Source organism: Benincasa hispida, chromosome 1, assembly GCF_009727055.1.
Source record: "Benincasa hispida cultivar B227 chromosome 1, ASM972705v1, whole genome shotgun sequence".
NCBI classification, from domain to species: Eukaryota; Viridiplantae; Streptophyta; class Magnoliopsida; order Cucurbitales; family Cucurbitaceae; genus Benincasa; species Benincasa hispida.
Window position 1 is genome coordinate 95,558,647 of NC_052349.1, and position 16,929 is coordinate 95,575,575.

The window sequence follows — 16,929 nt, forward strand, 5'->3', positions numbered from 1 at the left end:
ATGCGTTCATGCAACATGCATACAACAGTAAACCACCTCTCGGTACGAGTGCCACAACTTTTAAGGTTAGAACGCATGCGCTAAGTCTATAGGACCTACACATAAGCCTTTATTCTTATTTATGCGATGAAGAAATGACACACACACAAATAAGGCGACCACATAATATCATTCCCATCTCTAGGAAGCATGCGATGCAGGTTGACAAACAGAGCTTATCTCTAAGTCCCTATCTCTTGTTTATGCAGTTCTAATCTTGCTCATTCGAGTCCAGATTCTAACCTAGCTCCCTCGAGTCATTAGGTTCTTTCTTTAGACTCTCTCTCGAGTAGTTCTAAAGGGTATTTGGCACAACATAAATCAAGACAATCGCAAGCAATGAACTTCCTAGGTCATGTTAGCTTAGTTTTCCTCAACCCATTTGACTAGTTTAGCTACTCATGCATGCTAAGAGAGTGAACAGATGTAGAAATAAAACTTCCATTACATAAATATGAAGATGAAGTACAAAATAATAATGCAATTACAGAATAAAGGGCCTGGAAGCAATCTCTTGTTGCCCAGGCTTTTACACTGATTTCTACTCGTGCTCAAAAGATAATCTCGCTCTTGTGAGAGTCGGCCCGCTCTCTTCTTCTTCGCCCCAAGGTTCTCTCTCGAGTTGCCCTGAGCGATCTCTGGCGTCACCACTCTTCTCCTGCTCTGCCTTAAAATGAAAGAAAACTGTGAACTTATGGAACAAAGAATAGCTGAACTCGTGAACTGGTTAATTCGTCAACCCCTTTTCTAAAGAATACCCTTGGTATTTATAGAGCATCCATGTTGAAAGACAACTTATCTCTCATGGTTGTATAGATGGGACAACTTTAATTCCTGACTGATGCACCGAATAATTGTCACCGAAAAGCTGAATGTACTTTGTGACTGTTATCAACTGTTAACTTAATTCGGTTCGACTATCATCAGCTTTCTGTCCCATCACGATTAATTAGCCTTTCACCCAGTTGCGGTGATCCTTCTCGTGCGAACATTTTCGAACTCAATCATCGCAAAGCCTTGGGTGAATTTGCATCGACCAATGAATTCCTATGATTATAATTCTTGCATTGCGTCAATGTATATTCTGCACAAAAATACAAAAATTAATTGTTCTAATGCGTTGAATGCATGCGACCGCAATATTATGAAATCGATGCTTACTGGACGCAAATTAACATATTTTACAACACAATCCAACATTGTTTGAGAACTTAACACTATGATAACATGCATTTCTACCCATTATTAGTATCCCACCTTAATTCTTATACTATAGATCGATTTAGGTTATCACTTAAGACATGATCCACTTGTATATCACATATACATGCTTATGTTTACATAAGATAACCAAGGAGCTTTGTTTATTGGATATGAGAGAAAACCAAATTTAAATAACACTTATTTTATTCATTGAACAATATGTATCTTTAAAAAATAATGAGACTCGGGGAGAATTAGGTCACTAATCCCAGCAATCTCCTACTTGCCCTAATGACTCAAGAGACTAATATACAATACAATATAAAACTGTACAATCTACAATAAACTAGGGCATACCTCAGTATCATCTCCCACTTTCCATAGACAAGATGCCGCATGTCCCACAGACCTAGACTATCCAGGTGATCCTCGAACACATTAGCCGTGAGGGCCTTTGTAAAGGGATCAACAACATTGTATCCCGTAAGGATCAGATCCTTAGCTCCATTCACAAACATGTAGACCCTCGTCTTGATCCATTCATATTTGTCAACATCCTTCATTGCTTTCTTAAAAGACAACGAATCCTCGAATCCATAATTCGTAATGACGTTATGGCCTTCAGTCAAACACATGTAGCAATTTGGTGGGGTCATAACCCTCCCACTACGTCGAGGTAGTCTCAACTCTTGAACTGGTTGACTAGACGTCTCGACCTCAACAACTCTTATTGATCTGTTGGTCTGTTCAACAACTCTTGTTGAACCCTTAGCTGTCTCAGTCTCACTAGAGATCTCACGTAAAATGAGCTTACTTCGTGGCTTATGATCCCTCATGTGGTCTTCTTCCAAAAAGATAGCATTAGTGGAAACAAACACTTTGTTCTCACTCGGATCATAGAAGTATCCTCCTCTCATTTCCTTGGAGTAGCCCACAAAGAGGAAAACTTTCGGACGCGGTTCCAACTGCTTTCGGTTAGTTGGTAGCACATGTGCTAGACAGCCCCAAATCCTCAAGTGGTGTAAACTACCTTTATGACCTCTCCATAACTCAAAAGGTGTTTTAGAAACACTTTTTGAGGGAACGTTGTTTAGGATATAACATGCAGTTTGCACTACATGATCCTAAAACGAGTCTGAAAGATAAACATAACTCATCATAGACCGAACCATTTCCAACAAGGTCCTATTTCTCCTTTCAGATACACCATTCTGCTGAGGTATACCCGGGGCCGAGAGTTGGGACGCAATCCCATGTTCTATCACATAGTTCTGGAATTGGAGGTCCATATACTCTCCACCACGATCAGAACGTAGTGTTTTTATCTTCTTACCTAACAAGTTTTTCACTTCAGCCTTATACTCCTTGAACTTGTCAAGGGCTCTAAACTTATGTTGCATTAGAAAGAGATACCCAAACCTTGAATAATCATCTATGAAAGAGATGAAATATTCATACCCACCTCGAGCTCTAATATTCATCGGACCACAGACGTCTGAATGTACAAGCTTCAAAGCTTCCCTGGCTTTGTAACCTTTTCCAGTAAAAGGTTGTCTAGTCATCTTGTCTTCGACGCATGATTCACATACCGACAAGGAGTTTTCTTCTAAACTCTTTAGAAGTATACTTTCCACCAACTTCTCAATCCTATTGAGGTTGATGTGACCTAACCTTAAATGCCAAAGATGGGCGTTTTCCTTTGGAGAAACCTTTGGTCTTTTAGCTGTTGTTGCCATACTGAACATTTCAGTGTTAAACAAGGCTTTTATGACTAATGGCCTTAGTACATATAAGTTATTTTCCATTTAACCATAACCAAACTCCATTCCATTCTTAAAAATAAACACTTTATTCTCAGAAAAGGAGACAGTATAGCCTTGTTCAGTGAGACAAGAAATCGAGATTAAGTTCCTCTTAATAAGTGGAACTACAAAAAAATTCAGTAATAGATAACGTTTCTTGTCAACAAATAACTTTAGCCTGCCTACAGCAACAGCTGAAACAACCACACCAGTATCGACTCGAAGAGTCATCTCTCCCTGTGGCAACGTTTGCTAGTGACTGAATCCTTGATAAGAGGAATCGACATTATTGGTATCATCTGAATCAAGGATCCACGTAGAATCATCATTCTCTACCAGACAAGTCTCCAAGACCAATAAATCATATTTACTATCTTGTCTCCTCTTTTGGAGAGTAGTGGGATGGAGGTCGTTTGCCATGAAATTCGTTTCACACGATTCTTTCCACTATAAGAAATCCGTCGTTTTTAAAATCTTTAAATGGAAATACTAACGAGTTGCTGAAAAGAAAAAGACATTGACCTACGTAGGTTTTAAGCAAATACCTGTTGTAAAACAAAACAACATCCAATAAGATTTTAGCAAAACTAATATGAACCCCGTGTGACATCTAGTTTCGCGATGACGCTTCAAAGGTTTAGGACAAAAGCCACCGAAGGGAGGTCAGTTATCATTCCTCTGAATTAAGAAGATCTCAACAAGTCATTAATACCAGAACAACTCTTCTTCCTATAACGACAAGCCATCATTGATTTGGCCAAGAGATCTTAACTTACTTAACAATCTCCCGTAAATGTTACCCGCCATTTTAAGCCCCAAAGGTCTGTCCCAAAAGGCCAATCCGAAGGGAAAAATCCGATTGGGGCAAAACCTAAAGCGACTCTATCCATTTCTGGAGTTCACCTTGATATTGACCAACTGCACAAAACCCATCCGAAGGGGGCGGCTCCGAAGGCGACACGAGGGCGTTATCATATTTATATTAAAACTATAGGTTATAAATATAACATGATAAGTTGGTTATCATATTATTTATAATATATTAATTATATTATAATTAAATTTCTTTTTTCTAATAACCGATTGAAATGAAGGTTATTAGAAGTTTATGGTAACCATGAGAATAAAAAAAAATTGTTTTCCTAAATTAAAAGTTACTTCATTTGGAAAATATTGGCAGAGACAATCTATCAAGTAAAAGTGTTTTACTAAGTGATAACATTGAGAGACTACATGATCAACTAAGCAATCTCTTAGAGTTGACTATACAATAGTCATTCAGCTGATCGTTGCTACACGATTGAGTGGCTGTCTATATGATAGGCTGTCGTTTACTAAACGATAAGTTATCATATAATGAAATATTAAAACTATAGGTTATAAATATAATATGATAAGTTGGTTATCATATTTATTTATAATATATTAATTATATGATAATTAAATTTCTTTTTCTCTAATAACCGATTGAGTGGGAGGTTATTGGAAGTTTATGGTAAACATGAGATAAAAGGAAAATTTTTTTCCTAAATTAGAAGTTACTTCATTCGGAAAGTACTGGCGGAGACAATCTATCAAGTAAAAGTGTTTTACTAAGCGATAACATTGAGAGACTACACGATCAGCTAAGGAATCACTTAGGGTTGACTATACAATAGTAATTCAGCTGATTGTTGCTACACGATTGAGTGGCTAAGTCTATATGATAGGTTGTCGTTTACTAAACGATCGAGCACATCGTCTATACGATAGACCAGCTTCTTATCTCCCACTTGCTCGATCGTAGACCTCTAGTCTCTTTCTCAAGCCAAGATCATACAGAGCCCACAACTCTTGGATTCTCACACTGAGAATACCAAAGTAACCATTATGGTGGTGTCCTCACTCAATTCATGGATCGAGTAAGACTCGATTGGGTTTGAGGAGCTGTTGGCTATTTGTGTTGTTTGTATGGTTATCGTTACGTTTGTGTGTTGTTGTCTTTGGATGCATTGTAGATTGTTCGAGGGATTCTTGAAGAATGGTTCTTCAAAGGTATGCATCCTATATTCTTTGTATCATTGTTTAGCATGCTGTAATTTCTGTATATGCATGACCTGTTAGTTTCTATTTAGACTGTGATTGTTTTGTGTTCAATTCGAATGGAATTTGGAACAATCTCTTCCTCTACTCATGGAGATCCTCATGTTTGATTTCCTTCAATTAGTATCAGAGCCAGGTTTTTTGATATTCCAAATTAAAATTTTTGTTTCGAACTTACTTTACAGCCGTGGTGGGTTTTTAAGTTTTCTACATTGTGTTTAAGAGTTAAATGTGTTTGTGGATGTGTTGATGAATGTTTATGAGATGGTTGCCTCTGTTTAAAGCTTTCTTTAAGTTTACAAAGTGTTAATTTGTAAGGGCCTCTGCATTTTTATGCATAATTAACAAACAATCGAATTTTTATTCAAAGTGTTTGAAGTTGTTTGAGTCGTTTCGTGATGAGGTTTTGAAGCATGAAGATACAGTTCTCATCAAGGAAGAAGACCAAAGGTTGGTCATATCGTGTAGCCTAAGGTAAACGATCATTGAGATTTGGCTAAACGATCATGTAAAAAAGCTCTGCCCAATCGTGTAGAAAAGTTATGCCCGATGTGTAGTATTTACTAAACGATCATGTAGCTAATGCTAAACGATGGTATAAAGCGTTTACTCTATGACGTAGCGTTGGTTGCTCGATCGCATGGACACTAGAGGTAAATGTTGACTTGATGATGAACGCGAAATGTATGTGATTCTTGGATGACGTGTTATAAGCTCATGTTGCCATAAACTTGTAACGCTGGATTTATGAAATGACATGCACGCACAGTTCAAGTCCAATGTTATGCAATAATGACTTGACTTGACATACTTCATGCAATAATACTTCTAGATATGTGTTAGTAATAGATGTTCTTGTAGTATGCTGTGCATTGTCACATGTTTCCTTGCATTGGAACCAAGTATATTTCCACTGCAAGTTTCTCAGTGTGATCCAAGGTCGAACACAGGGACTATTTAAGGTTATTGCGTTATGTTTATGATACATGTGACCAGGTTTTTCAATCTTTAAAAGTATAGTTTGCGCATTATATATAAAAATTGCGATAAAGTAAAGGAAAGCAGTAAAAATGCTATAATAAAATAAAGTGCAATAAACCTACGCTACGATGGTACAAGATACAGGCTTCATGTTACAAGATACTGAGGTCAAGACTTGCTGTGAAGATTATACGCAGATCATGTAATACGATGGCAAGTCTTATGTACGAAGCAGAAAGAGAAAGATAACTAGTATAAACATTGCGAGTTCCTTAATTGTGTTAAAGTGATAAACAGGTTCCGTTTTTCCCTTGGCGTACACCTCTCGGTGATCGGGCGTGTTCCCACATCTCTATGGTGAAATAAGGACAAACGTAATGAATGTAAGGTTGCTTCCATCTCTAGATGTACTACTCGCTTTAGTTAACGTATTCTTCTAACCTTCTCTCGACAGATCAGAATGACATCTTCACTTTTGCTCTCACAGGTGAAGATGTTGTCTAGTATGCCTTAGCAAAATGTAGTTATCTCTTTAACTCCGATTAAGTACTTGTTTAATTCATATTAACTACCAAGGGATTAAGAACACCTCATGAAGAAAGCGATAAAAGGAGGAACGTAAATAGATAGAGAAGTGGTAATGAAAGCGATGAAGACATTGAATATATCTATTTAGCGTCTGATACATGGTGTGTGAATGAAGGGGTAAAAAAGATGAAATACAATGATGAAAAGAGATAGAAACAAATACAATCAAGTGCCAACATCTCGGTACCGATTTGGATGCAGATTTGGATGGAGATTTGCTTGCCGATATGGATGGATTGTGTGGAAGGATGAGCTTCCCTCTCAGGCTTGCCCAACCGGTAGCAGGGATCTGAGTATAGAGCTTCGCGGTGGGAATCTGGTAGATTAACTCTGAGACTCACCTCTCGCCCTTGCCTCTTCTTCTTCCCGAATTTCTTCAATTTAACACTCAGCTCAACCTTTCTCTCAATGACCTAATATCACTTCACCCCATATCCAGTAGTCATCCTTTTTTCTGTGAATTCTATGGGGTATTTATAGGTGAAGATCTTTGACTTCGGCCTTGTGGTCCTTACTTTTGTATGGAAATTCCGAAGATGGAGGGATATTATTTCTTCTGTTATGCAATCGGATCGTCAAATCTGCACAAATGTTAGGCATACATATGTCACAATCCTCTGCTTTTGCGTTGCTCAGCTGCATCTTTCGATCGGATGTTTGCATGCAGTGTTGTTTTTATTACCGCATGCGGTTGAAAGTCAGCTCTGGATCGACTGTCGCATTGCACTGTCATTGCGTTGTCATCTTTTCAGTGTTGATTGATGGGCGCAATGTGACAGAGATGCATTGGTCAGTTTTTCTTGAGCCTTAATCGCAAGCGGTGACTTGGTTTCCTGCAAAACAGAGTAGAAATCTCCTTTTCTTCCATCTTAATGATGTTAGTGGGTGTAATTGCGATAATTCATAATTATTGTATTTCGAAGCTAATTTTCATACAATTGGCGCATATTTATTTTATTTTGGCCGCAATATCTAGTTGGGAACATTTTTAAGGATTTCCCTTGCGCTGACATTGGAGTTTTGTATGGTTTTTTTTTAATGAACGCATTTACTTAAATACTTCATATTTTGATCTTATCTGCTCAGACTTTCCGCACCCCCAAATTTAAAGATGACCAAGGTCCTCATTGCATTGTTTGGATAGACTAGACAAACACTTAGAAGAAAATTTCAAAGAGAAGGTTTAAGTAGAACTTTGAAAGATAAAAGGTAAAGTACTGCTAAACTAAGAATTAACTAAGTGTTAATCAGAATTTACTAAGTATGGGAAATGTATCCAAGTATAAACATATAGTACATCATAGCAATGCAATGAAGAACACAAAAGTAAAAGATTTAGAACATAGCAAGTATTGACAAAGGATGATAAAGAAAAAGGTACAGGAAAAAATGAAGTGAATATGTACTCATTGTATTGAATATTATACTTAGTATACAAATAATTACAAATTAACACAATACAAAATTTGTGTCTGTACAAGAATCAAAAAATGGATATGTCATCGTTTGAATTTGATTCAGACGTGTGCATGATAAAAAAAAATTAACACCGTGCTTCGATTAACGCAAGTACATTTTTGCTGAGGATGGACAATAACGCATACACCCCCGTAACACACCCCTTAACTAAACACATTTCTAGAGGATACCTCAACATAGCGCATTTGGCTAAGGACGGGCAAAGGATATATATGTGTGCAACACACCCCTCAACGCAATGCATTTGTGTGTAATGGACGCAAGGTGCCTCTTGTTAACACATTATGTACCCATCATCGCGTTATATACCAGTTTTTAATTTTCTGTTTAATTCATCAGAAATGCAAGTTGGAAAGACTTTGCGGTTTTTAATGTTTCATCCAATCATTCACAAAAATTAAAGAACAGCACCACTAACGTATACACTAAAAGGATTAAACATGACATGAGAAATTAAATTAACGAGAATTACAGAAAGTAGTAAAGGCTAATTCTAAAAGCAGTAAATACATGATTTAGAAAGCAGTAAACGAAAACTATAAAGAAAGCAAGTAAACATAGAAAGGGATGCTGATTGGAAAAAAAAAAATAATTCTCAGGATTATCGCAATCACATCCCCAGCAAGCGGTTTAATCTTGCTTGCCCAAGTAAATGGTGCCATGCGTTGCTCGAAGTCGCCTCTGTAGTAAGGCTTAATCCATTGACCATCGACTTTAAATGCGTTGTTCCTGTCTAAAGTTGTTAGTTCCACTACTCCGTGAGGAAAGATAGTCTTGATTTTGAACGGTCCAGACCAGCGAGACTTCAACTTTCCTGGGAACAATCGCAAACGAGCGTTAAATAAGAATACCTGTTGGCCTTCGGTGAATGTTCGGTCGTTTATGCGGTCGTCATGCCATTTCTTGGTTTTCTCCTTATAGATCTTGGCATTTTCGTAGGCGTGTCGTCACCATTCGACCAGCTGATTCCATTGCAGCTTTCAAACTTTCCCCACACTTGCTAAATCAAACTTCAGCTTTTTACATGCCCACATTGCCTTATGTTCCAATTCGAGCGGCAGATGACAAGCTTTTTCAGAGACCAGGGCATACAGGGATATGCCAATTGGTGTCTTATAGGCAGTCCTGTATGCCTACAGTGCTTCATTAAGCTTGGGTGACCAATCCTTCCTAGAAGTATTAACTACCTTCTCCAAGATAGTTTTGGTCTCTTTATTAGAAATTTCCGCCGCCCATTAGTTTGTGGGTGATACGCAATCGCAACTCGATGGCTGACATTAAATTTAGTTAATAGGTTGGCAATTATGAGGTTGATAAAGTGAGAGCCCGCATCGCTGAATAAGGCTCGGGGCGTCCCATATCGAGCAAAAATTCTTCAGAAACTTTGCCACTGTGGCCACATCATTCTTGGCACATGCGATGGCCTCAACCCATTTTGATACATAGTCAACCGTGACCAGAATATAGTGACGACCTTCGGATGGTGGAAATGGGCCCATGAAGTCAATTCCCCAAGCATCAAATAATTCCACTTCTAAGATTGATGTCAATGGCATTTCATTTGTTTTTGACATATTTCCCATTCTCTGACATCTGTCGCATTACATAACGTGAGCTTGGGCGTCCTTGAACAACATTGGCCAGAAATAGCCACATTGTAAAACCTTTGCGGCAGTCTGCTGCTCCCCAAAGTGTCCTCTGTAAGGGGACTCATGACACATCTCTAGAATGTGCTTTTATTCGTGCTCAGGAACGCATTGATGTAATATGTGATCAGGACCAAGTCGATATAGGAATGGGTCATCCCATAAATAAAATTTGACATCATGTCTTAGCTTTTCCTTTTGCTGGTAAGTGTAGTCATCTGGTACTTGACCGCAAACGATGAGTTCACTATGTCCACATACCAGGGAATATTAACGTCTACTACCTTCAGAAGTTCGTCAGGGAATCTTTCTTCAATATCTTTTTCTTTCCTTTCAACCTCGCAATTCTCCAATCTTGACAAATGATTAGTGACTTGGTTCTCGGTGCCCTTCTGGTCTTTGATCTCTAAGTCAAACCCTTGCAGTAGTAACACCCACCGTATGAGCCTTGGTCTTGCATCCTTCTTTGTCATCAAATACTTGATCGTAGAGTGATCCATATTTAATACATTGTTTGTTCCGATTAAGTATTGTCGGAATTTCTCCAATGCAAATACCATTGCGAGCATTTCCTTCTCTGTGGTTATATAGTTTTCCTGTGCATCATTCAATGTTTTACTTGCATAATAAATAGAATGAAATACCTTGTCCTTGCGCTGACTCAAAACTACACCCACAACATATCCGCTAGCATCGCACATCAACGCAAATGGTTGTGTCCAATCTGGTGCAAGGTGTGGAGATGAGCGCAACTTTCAATGTGTTGAATGCTTTGGGGCATGTGTCATCAAAGTTATATTCTCGGTCAGCTTCAAGGAGTGCACTTAGGGGCCTTGCGATCTGGGAGAAGTTGCGAATAAATCTTCTATAAAACCACGCGTGTCTCGGAAAGCTCCTAAGTGTTTTGATGTTCACTGGTGGGGGTAGCTTGGAAATTGCGTCAATCTTTGCTTGATCAACTTCTAAACCGGCCTAAGAGATTTTGTGACCTAGAACTATTCCTTCTTCCACCATAAAGTGGCATTTTTTCCAATTCAAAAAAAGATTTGTTGCTACGCATCTCTTCAAGACCTTTTCATGGTTAGATAAACAGGAGTCATAGTTATTTCCGAAGACTGAAATCATCCATGAATACCTCGACTGACTCCTCCAAGTAATCTGAGAATATTGCCATCATGCATTGTTGAAAAGTGCCTGGCGCATTGCAGAGTCCAAATGGCATGCGTCGGAATACAAACGTACCAAATGGGCACGTGAAGGTTGTCTTGTCTTGGTCCTCCGACGCAATTTCTATTTGATTGTACCCTAAATAGCCGTCAAGAAAACAGAAGAATTCATTTCCCACGAGTCTGTCTAACATCTGATCAATGAACGAGAGTGGGAAATGGTCCTTTTTTGGTGACCAAATTCAGCTTGCGATAATCCATACAAATTCTCCACCCCATAGTCATTCTTATGGGAATTAATTCATTCTTATCATTAGTGATGACTGTCATCCCCCCTTTCTTCGGAACACATTACACTAGGCTCACCCAGTTGCTATCAGATATCAGGTAGATGACACCTGCGTCCAGCCGCTTCCCTATTTCCTTCTTCACAACCTCCCTCATGGCAGAATTCAAATGATGTTTCCTTTCTACTGATCCAGTCTTTCTTTCTTCCAGACGAATCTTGTGCATACAATATGAAGAATTGATTCCTCGAATGTCTGCCAAGTCCATCCTAAGGCCTTTGCATTGCTCTTTAGGATCTATATGAGGGCATCTACTTTTTCCTTACTCAGCGATGCGGAAATGATAACTGGTAATGTGTCGTTACTTCCTAAGTAAGCATACTTAAGGTGCACGGGCAACGACTTTAACTCTAGCATAGGTTGTTCTTCCAGAGATGACTTAACGCGCTGTGAAGTTTGTTCAGACAACTTGAGTGGTTCATAGTTTGCTTCCACATAAATTACGGCGCAGTCCTCCTTCAATATTGTGCCAATTTCAAAATTTTCTTCCTCCAACTCCATTAGAGGCTCGTGCCAAGGTTTTTCCCGTAGTTCCTCAATATCCTGACAATTCTCCATATCATTTGGGTAGTTCAACGCATTGAAAATGTTGAACTTTACTTCCTGATCGTCGACCCTGATGGTCAGTTCTCCTTTTTTAACATCGATTAGTGCTCGCCTTGTTGCTAGAAATGGGTGACCAAAGATGATAGGTACTTCTCTATCAGCTTTGTAATCAAATATAATAAAGTCCGTCGGGAAAGATAAACTTGTCCATTTATCTTGCCCTCAGAATGCGTTATCGATCTATCGGCCAACTGTAATGTGATCGTCGTTGGTCTTGCATTACCGATATCCAGATTCTTAAAGATCGATAAAGGCATTAAATTTATGCTCGCCCCTAAATCACACAGCGCGATCCTGACCTTCTTCCCCCTATTTTACAGGGCAATGTGAAACTCCCAGGATCCTTCATTTTAGTGGGGATGTTGTTTTGAAACAATGTGCTGCATTCATACGTTAACGCAACTGTTTCATTTTCCCCAATCTTTCTTTTATTGGCCAGGATGTCCTTGAGAAATTTTACATAACTCGGCATCAGCTCTAGTGCTTCTATTAAGGGGATGTTAATGTGTAGCTATCGGAGAACGTCCATAAACCTTTGAAATTGTTTGCTATCATCCTTCTTCCTCAGCCTGGATGGTAAAGGTGGAGGAACCCGCCTTTCCTCTTATTTAGTTGGTTGTTTGCTGAGGTCATATTCTTGTTGTGTTTCATTATCTAGAGGTTGCGTTGATTGAAAATACAAGTCTTGAGCAGCTTCATCTTTTGTAGGTGAACTTGCATCTGAACTGGTACCTTTTCCACTATTAGTTGATTGGTCATCATCGACCGTTAGATCTACTGGTGTTGTTGTCGCATCTGGTACTAATGGCATAGGGGTTGTTGTTCTGCCGCTTTTCAATGTCACTGCATGGGATTGTTCTTAACCTCGCTACCTCGTTGTTCCTGAATTACTGTGCTGCGTTCCAGGCACTTTCCTCTTTAATTCCCTTATAAGATGATCTATCTGCTCTTCTAATTCTTTAAGGGAGCCAGCTTGTGATTGGCTCATTGCCTTGCTCTTTTCAATGTAATTCTTTAGCGATGTCTCCAGAGTCGAGGTGCTACAAGAGGTATCATATAAGAATGGTTGGTCACAAGGTGGTATACCTTGAGAATTACCTAAGTTACAGTTCGGAGTAATGAAGACCAGAGGGTTGCCTTTATCCCATTGATTACTGTACTAATAGAAACTATGACTCCCCTGGATGTGATTCCCGTCCCAACTTGAAGTTGGGTGATCTCGCCAACCAGGGTTATAGATGTTGCCAAACGATTCATCCTAGACATAATGTACGGGTTATTGATTCCATGAGTAGACTTCTACTGGATGTCCCTCTTCACATTGGACGCAATTCATTTCGGCCACGTGAGTCACCGCATTAACTTACGCTGATCCTAGAGATAATGTTCTATTGGCTAGCCACCGTCTGGAGTAGTGAGGTCATTGTGGTCATTTGATCGACCAATGCACTCATTGTATCAATTGACACATCGGCACTTTCTACTCTTTCTTGCTCTAGACCTCCTACCTTGAGCCCAGTATCAATCCACTCATTAGAATGTCGTGAATTGTGATCCAAGATATTCTTTGATTCCGTATATGATCTGTTCATTAATCCTTCTTTTGTGGAGGCATCGGCAACTGCTTGCGTTAATTGATCTAAGCCATTGTAAAAGGTTTCCATCGGAATACTATCGGGAATCCCGATATGCGGACAGCTCTTCACTAACATTCGAAATTGCACCCAGGCAGTGCTCAAGGTTTCATAACCCTTTTGCTCAAAATTCAACACATCCCTCCGTCTCCTTGCGTTGACGGCTGGAGGGAAGAATTTGTTCATGAACCTATCAACCAACTATTCCCATGTTTTAATCTCATTCGGCTCTAGTGACTGAGTCCATCTCTTTGCTTCATCCCGCAATGTGTATGGGAAAAGATATAACCTAAGTCTTTCTTGAGTCACATCAGGTAAGGAGAATGCGCTGCACATGTCTACAAAATTCTTCAAATGCGCATGTGGGTCTTCTCCTTATAATCCTCCAAATTGACCCATATTTTGAATCATCTGTAGCATAATTGGTCTGATTTCAAAGTTACATTTCTCCTAAACCATAAGTCGTGAAATTCCTAGTGAGAAGTTGTAAAAATCCGGTGCCGCATAGTCTCTTATTGGAACATTGCGGTCAGCAGCAAGTAATATAGAATCTTGCGCTGGCCAATTTTCATTGCTCCAGGCTGATTGTGTCACATCACCACTTGCAAGTATGGGCACTGCAGCAGGCGGCATCTAAAAAACTTCCAAGCAGCAGGTGGCATCTGAAAAGGCTTCTGAGAGTCAGGCGGTTAACCAGGGCATGGACTTTAAATGCTGACCAGGGCATGGACTTTAATGCTGCCCATTCATCAAGTGGACGTGACCAACACCTATAAAAGATGAAGTCCCTCTAGAGTTAAGGAGTTCGGAAATTATCAAGATCCTTACTCTCTATAAATTGTAGTTATAGTCTTAGTTCTGTAGAAGCTGTGCCATGGTGTTGAGACGATAAAAAGGGTTGAGATCCACCAACACCACCGGTCAGGGAGTGGAGGAAGCCACTCTTGAGAAAGACACTCTGTCCACTCCTATACAAGTGATTGTACACAACGAGATTGAGCCAAATAACTACAAGAGATTGTATTCTTTTGCTTGACTCAGTTTCCTTCTTATTTATCAATTTGATTCCATTCGATTGAATATTGTTTTGTAAAGACACCTTGTTTCTTTATAAAATTCATATATTTGATCCATCATACTTACTATTATTTATCTCTTATTTATGTTGAATGCATTAATACTTTATGTATAACTTCATTCTAATGCTTAAGCCAACTTGACAACTTGGTAAAAGCATCCTTAACTCAGATTGTTCGAAAGAATAACTAAGTCGTATCAAGTAGAACGCCTAGTACAGCTAGAGATAGACTTACTGGTGTTTCCTGCATTCTGTCTTAGACGCATGCATCCTAAAGATAGGCTTTGTATGATATTCGCATTGAGAAGTGTTGAATAAGGTCTAACGCATAAACAAACAGATAAGAAAATCATCCCATCTCATCTACATCACATCGTAGTTGTGTACATTCATCTTAGACCGACACGTCCATCTATCTTAAATTCCATTTTCGCATGAACCATCATTCACCACTCAACTCATTTGTATCTTCTTGCACAGACACAACAAGTTAGTGTAAATAATACATTTCTCATATTCATTTAGGAAAACCCCTACAGTAAATCATCCCATCTAATCCACATCACATCTTAGTGCGTTCTGTGCATATAACTAACGCCCCAATGCGTTATAATTGCTTAAACGCATCAAAGCATAAACGCATCACTTATACTTAGAACTTATTTCTCCAATTTATTTTATACAATACACTCCTAGAGCATCTCACGATAGAAACGAATAAAACTTAAGCATGTATATGAGATATACAAGTGGATCATGCCTTAAGTAATAACCTAAATGGTCTGTAGTATAAAGACAAAAGAGGGATACCTTATCCTGGTCACATTAAGGATATGACTCACATTGTAGAGGTTTACAAGTGTTTTGAACTACTACAGATGGTCTGATCTTGACCATTCATATAAAGACAAAAGTTTGTATAAGACCGGACCACAAGGTGACTAGTCTCTTTATATAACGTCGTTGATAATTGAGACTTACATCTCACTAAAATGACCATAGGTGACATGACCTTAATTCTAAGTGTTTTTGGAACTCTTGCCTATGAGGGCTGCCCTTTGATTAGTATGGGTGAGAGTGGCCAGATTGCCAACTCAACAAGCATACCTTTTTGGAGATGTCTGATGGGGAGCTGAGAACTCAGTTACACAAGACGGAATTCACTCCTTCCCCGAAGCAGGGGTAAGTAGATAGATTGCTCCCTTAAGGGCTGGTTTTGGATCTTGAACATAATGGTCACAACCTCTCTTTGGAAGAGGGGCTCAGTCATAGTAGGACTATGACTTATTGTTCATTAGATGAACCAGTGATACTTAAGGAGTTAGATGTAACTACAGGGACAAAATGGTAAATTGGCCTAACTATACTTACGAGCGATCTGTAAAGGTTATTGCACTGTTGATTGGTTCATATGGACAAACAAATATATCTATAGTGAGAATAGTATAATTGTCGATCTTTAGTGAAATGTTCGATAGTTAACGGATGGTTGATCTCGTGACTAAACAGTTTAGTCAGTTATTCACGTATGGTTGAACCTTCAAACTACAGGTCCATAAGATCCTCTTGGTAGCTCAATGGGTTGAAGTTAGGAATCAGATTTTGGGGTTAGTTTGAAATGTCCAGATTAACAAGAGGAAATTCAATTATATGTGATATAATTGGTGTGATGTATGAGATACATCAAGTTGAAGAATTAATGTAAATATGATTTACATTAAGTACCATAAAATAGAAAAAGAACTATGGTATGTTTCATATGATGAAATATTAAAACTATAGGTTATAAATATAATATGATAAGTTGGTTATCGTATTTATTTATAATATATTAATTATATGATAATTAATTTTCTTTTTCTTTAATAACCGATTAATTGGGAGGTTATTGGAAGTTTATGGTAACCGTGAGATAAAAGAAATTTTTTTTCCTAAATTAGAAGTTACTTTATTCGAAAAGTACTGATGGAGACAAGCTATCAAGTAAAAGTGTTTTACTAAGTGATAACATTGAGAGACTACATGATCAGCTAAGCAATCCCTTAGAGTTGACTATATGATAGTCACTCAGCTGATCATTATTACACGATTGAGTGGCTAAGTTTATACGATAGGCTGCCATTTACTAAACGATCGAGCACATCGTCTATACGATAGACCAACTTCTTATCTCCCACTTGCTCGATCGTAGTCCTCCAGTCTCTTCCTCAAGCCAAGATCATATAGAGCTCACAACTCCTGAATTCACACATCGAGAATACCAAGGTAACCATTGTGG